This window comes from Struthio camelus, chromosome 1 (assembly GCF_040807025.1).
Source record: "Struthio camelus isolate bStrCam1 chromosome 1, bStrCam1.hap1, whole genome shotgun sequence".
NCBI lineage: Eukaryota > Metazoa > Chordata > Aves > Struthioniformes > Struthionidae > Struthio > Struthio camelus.
Genome location: NC_090942.1, coordinates 156637044 through 156643233, shown reverse-complemented (window position 1 = coordinate 156643233; position 6190 = coordinate 156637044).

Genomic DNA, 6190 nt, shown 5'->3' with positions numbered 1-6190 from the left:
AGGAAATATTTCACAAGCCAGAGATTTTGCAGGGATTTTGTTCAATGAAACTGCAAGAGCATACCCACAAAGTGAAGCGCAAAAACATCACTTCTGCAGCCCAGCATAAAGCAAGCCAGGAAATATTTAGCCCTAGCCAGCATAAGTAACTCTACACCCAGAAAAACAGATGCCTCCACAAGGGTGTTTGTTTATTCAATAACTTGTAAATTAATATATGTTCCTTCACTTTTCTGATACGGTAGCGTCAGCCTCCCTCTTGGGGACTGATCAAGAAACTGAAAACAGTTGAATGGGATGAAAGGCATTTCCAAACTCAGGAAATACTAGAATGATGGCAAGAACATAGTAAAATGTAGCAAACCTCTCACATTTCTAACTAAGCCCAATGGCAATAATTTATCTGGAGGCTCAGATGGGTTTTTTAACTCACTTTGGGACAGTGACCCAGAAAACTATCTGATTCCAAGATGACACAACTTTCTTGCTCTGTTCCACCTATAACAAGAATATTTCGCTAATTCACTGCACCCCTGGATAAACACTGAGCAAAATACCAACTTAAATCTCGCATCTCCTTGCTCTCTGGCAAACAATGACTTTTTCCTAAGCCAGAGCTCCGGAGTAGTCTACGCTTGAAGTCTGAAAGGAAACTATTTTGAAAGATGTATTTAAATGGCATCCTGTGAGTCTAGGAAAGTTCACATACAAAGAAGTCTCAGTTAGTGAGAACGGAGAGTTTTATTAATACCATGCTTTCAAATTTGATACTTTGGAGATTATCTGCCTTACTGTGTCATTTTTGTGACAGTTTTTTCTGTCCTCTGTCATTCAATGCAAGAAGGACTTCTGTAGTCTTGCAGCCTTCGAAACATGTTTTGCCCATAAACATGTCACAGTGTGGGCTCATTGTCTTCCTCCAGGGGGATCTATTGAGACTGACCCAAACTGTGGTTCCAAGGCACCATTCATGCTGTCCTAAAGAATCACAGATTATGATTTTACAGGTAGAAGTACAAGTGTAAATATACATTTATCTAGATAAACAGAAAGCTTTGAATGGCTTGACTGACATTTTGATAAAGGATAGCTGGAGAAAGGTTTTGTTTTTCTTTGACCTTTGTCAGAAAGAAATACTGGTTGCTATTTAGGTGGAAAAGACTAAAAGTGTAAAGGATGCATCTTACTAGCATCACCCAAAAGGATATGCAGTTAATTGCATAACTGAATAATTAATGCATATAAGAACACCACTATGCTTTACAAAAAGAACACACAAATGGAAGAGAAGCGTCACCATCCTTATTCTACAATACAGGAAATAAGATGCAAATACCTTAAAATGAGTGCTCAGAAGGGACAACTAAGGTCAACGTGGCTTACCAAAACCACATCAGGCAAACGCATGGTATCTTCCAGTTTGATGTCTCAGTTACAGGTCAATGTATCCTTCTATGGCTCCCCTTGACTGCACAGAATATTGTGATTTGGAAGGCAATGGGAATTCAAATGTGCAAACCCAGGACTAGAGAAATCACCTACTGAAGCGCCGCAGAGAGCTAGTAAGTGCCTTATCAGATGAAACGTTCCTTTCTGAAAATGGGCAAAGCTATTCTTAGTTTTCGCATTTATCTCTTCCTCTAAACTGTGGCTGGCAACTGTACTGCCTTGTCCTCTCCCGTGGACTCTGCCCTGTTGCATGCACACTTGACCACCCATAACACAGCGCAGACGAGGAATAAAATCTTTAGCTGTTAGAAATAAGGCTATAATGAAAATCCAGCCTTTGTAATTCAGAGAAGCTTTATTTCTCCAGGTCTACAAAGCAGAAGGTGCAGCAAATAATTTAGTTTTTTTAAAATTTGTAAATTGCATATAATCTCTTTTTCATGTAGTATTTCCAGTCGCTATGAACTTTTTGGGCATAAGTTAGGCGCACAGATAGCTATGCTCAAAGAAAATAAAGATGAGATAAAAATGTGTAAAAGATCATACTTGCCTATCTGAAACATAGCTGAAACATATAAGCTCCATTATGATGAAGAAGTATTCATTTGTTATATATATTGTTGATAGGAAAAAAAACCCAAACAAGTAAAGTTTGCAAAAAAGGTTTGGTAAATGTTAAACTAGATTAAAATGTAGCTTTGGTCTCCTATCGTTACTGTCCACATGACTGGTTTCAGGCAGGGAAAACACAGAAGAAAATGAATGAGGACCAGGCCAGGGGAAAGGCGATTTCTTGTTGGTAGCAGCAAGCCGTTATTTCAGCTCAATCATGTTTGAAACCATACCTGAAAACACTGAAGCATGCATTCAGCCTATGGGAAACTTGGCTTCACAGACCTCCTCTACCTGAGGGGATGTGAAACAATTTTCCCCTAGTCCTTTCTCATAAAGAGGTGAACGTTGTACCCCACTTGTCTGAAACTTGGAATTTGTGCTCGTAGTTGAAAATGTAGCTGCAGCTGCAGATATTTCTACTCGTTTATAAAAAAGCTTAGTTTTTGAGGTGTCATCCTAACAATTCCACCTTGCACACTGACACAAAGGTCAGAGAACACGACTGATTTCTTGAAAATTAAAAAAAATAAATAAAAGACCTCACGGTTGTAAAATGTTAGTCTTTTTCCCTTTTAGAAGACTTGTTTCCTTTGATGTGCCAGAAACCGGGTTGGTGACAGTTAAGGAAAGCAACTGGTGCTGTTGGCTGAAAGGAAAGTGCTTCCTGTGGCTTGAGTATCAGCATCAGCCCTTTCTGCTTTACAGGAGAAGGCAGACTCATGTGATACCAAAGTGTCCAGTGGTTGGTAAAATAAGTTTCAAGGCATCTTGACAGAGACAAATAGTTTCACTGCTGTGTGTGCTCATGCTCTGGGATACTCAGGTGCTTTTGCGCTCATTAGGGAAGGCAACCACTTGGAACAACCAGACTGGCTGTACCAAATAGTATTACAGAGGCTGGAGATAGACAGGTGGGAGAGCAGAGAGGACAACTGTTTTTATTTTGATTCAAACTTTCAGAAAAAGAGAAGTAAGGGCAGGTGTGTACATACCTTTGAAAGTCTTTGCACAGACATCTGAATGCGCTGCTTCTTTTACAGAGCTTAGAGCCCAGGACTGAGCACGACTTTCCCTGCAGCTACACTTCTACTTGGCGGTAAAAACTAACGACGCAAATAGCAGAGAGTTAGCTTGACTGCTAGCAGGTACCTGTAATAGATCTGGCATTGCACTTAAACACAGCAAGCTTTTTAAGAACGTAAAGATGGCATGGATGAGCAAAACAGATAGACACGTATTTTAAGTGTAACTGCCAAAAAATTCATGTGTTACATCCTTGCCGTCTTCTGATTGATGGGATAAAGCAAGAATCTAATACGTTAACTGGAAAATAAAAACCACACCAGCCTTTGCAAGGGCTTCCAAAGCAGAAAGCTGACAAAAAGCACAGACATCCCACATGACTGACTTCAATCCTTCATGTTGAAAGTTCATTTATTCCTTTTTCAATTGCCACAAAGTTTACATGTGTACAGCTTACTCAGCAGCAAATCTCTCAGGTGCATTGCGTGAGCGGACACCTACAGGTTTGCTCTCCTTGACATGACATACATGATAAATTACATTTAAATTTAGAACTAGCAAATACAAACCCCATGACTCAGTTTGAAATTCTCTAAGAAGCAAAACCAAACAACTTGGCACCAACTTTAAAAAAATATATACAGCCTATCTAGGAATTAATACTTGTATGTATTGAAAAACTTAATCAACGATTTCTGTACCATTTATGGTTATAAATTGATCAGCCCAGGTGTTATCACTATACCAGCTTACCTAAAAGCAAAATTAGAGTCCCCTGTAAGGTGGAAGAGTGGACAGGCGCATGTATTAAAACAGATATGGAAGTCGCCATTTGAAAGCAGGTTATTTGCATTTACCTGTAGAATTGCTCAAGCTTGGGGATGTCATTCTGCACTGTTGTTTATGGGAATGTAACATGCATAGGCGGTTTTAAAGGGATAGAAGACTGGGAATAGCATGGCTGACAGGGGGCAACTTGCGTCTTAGGAAAATATTTTGGCCAGTCTTCCTCTATCAGAAGGGTGCCTTCCATGAAGGATCCTCACAGGAACTAGGCTTAAGAGTAACTGAATAAACGTGTGCATATAGAAAGTGAAAACTATGAGTACTGAGCACCTTCTTCCTCATATTAACATGGGCAAAGTGAAAAACCTAAACACACATGCAAGACCCAGTTGCCCCACGACCCTGGTACCCTCAGGATGTTCTTCCTCGGTTAAAAGAAAAAAAGCAAGAAAAAAAAAGAAAAAAAAAGCATGTTTTATGTTCTATTTGTTTTAAAAGGTAAAAGGGTCATTATGAGCTTAATATGAGGGACTTCTCAGTATGAACAAATGCTTCACAAACTCTAATGCTATGCAAACTATTCAGCTACATTACTGACCAATATATTCAGCTACCTCTGCTCAGTTATATTATGCCTATACATTTTAAGTCACTACTGTCTGAATAACAAGCATTCCATTGCTTTGGCTGGATAAGCGCAGCTGATGTTTTTTGGTGTTACACATTTATTCTCCCAAGCCTACAGGAGAGATATGAAAAGTTCTTGTTTTGGCTGGGGAAGAATAGGTAAATGGAATGCATTAAAAACAGAACTATATATATATATATATCTTTTTTTTTTTTTTTTAAATCTCAGCTGACTTCTGCAGAATACCTGGACTTACATATATGAATGTCTTTTTAGAAAGATGTAGTTAAATAATAATTTTTGTTAATATTACATACTAACAGTCTACACAGAAAAGAGACAGGCACCTAAAGACCGAGACACTGACATCTAGCGGCTATCATGCAAGACATAACATTTATAAATACTCCTTTGGGGGTTTAAAAAAAAAAAAAAAAAAGACTAATAATAAATCACTCATAGGTTATTTGTAACTTGCTTTCTATGTTACTATTCACAGAAAGTTTACTAATTTGTTCAAATACAGGCCCTGTCCTCACCCTACTTTTTAAGCATCATGCACAACTGAAATTCTTCCAAGTGGCAGAAAGAATGAAGGCAGTATTTCTGTACTCAGCATGTTCATTTGGTCTTGTAGGCTGCATTGACATAAATAAAAGCTGACTGCTTATATGAAACTCTAAATATTAGAGTTTAGAAGAATATAAGCTTTTATATGTTCATAATTATGAAATAAAATAGTATGCTGTCACGAAATACTTAAACTATCTGATATGGGATCAAAATAGATATAAATTATATAATTTAATGCACTATCATCTCCCAAGTTCTTTCATCAATTCATCTCTATTACAGAAAATATACTGATCATAGCTATACATACTCATTAACAACTCTTTGCTTTAATAAACTTTTATAGTGGCTATGACAAACTCATTTTGATGAGGTAGTGTTTAAAAGAGCCCCGTGTGAAAATATATCCAGTAGTTTCTGGTAAAACGCTTTTGTGCTTAGGCATTGGAAGACAGTGTTGCGAAAGAAGAGACTGAATAGATAGCTGGTAGAAGAGGAGAAAGAAGTGACTGAACAAATTCAGATTTGGTGTAAACTGATCCACTTGCCTTGTGATCAATGATAGTGCATTTATTTACTTTTTTTTTTTTTTTTTTAAATAAGTGTTACTGAATAACTATTACAAAAACATCCTGAGGCTAACATCAGTACTGTAAAGTCTCCTCACCTGCAACTATTTCTCCAAAGCAGGAGCTAACTCCAAGTCTTTGGGCTTATTCATGTTTATTTTGTGGAACATGTCAGGAATTGCATTCATAACTTGTTGCATTTAGCTAGAATTTATGATATGTTTCAGGCTACTAATAAGCGTAATAAATCACACCAATTCGTAATTTAAAATAAAGTAAACAAAACATAATTGCAGACTAACTAAATTATGACAATCAAGCATGAATTATAAAAGCATCTTTGGTTGTTTAAGGTCTACTTTAAAACGGTTAATAAAAAAACAGTTGATTTGCAATATAGCGTAGAGCAGTAGTCCTTCCTCAGCAATGCTACTGTAACACGTCTCAGACCTTCAAGAATATAGTAATGAGGAAGTTACTCTTATTGGGGAAAAAAAAGGCTAGATGTGATCAGTCTGTACATCCAAGAGCTTAAAAATATAAATTT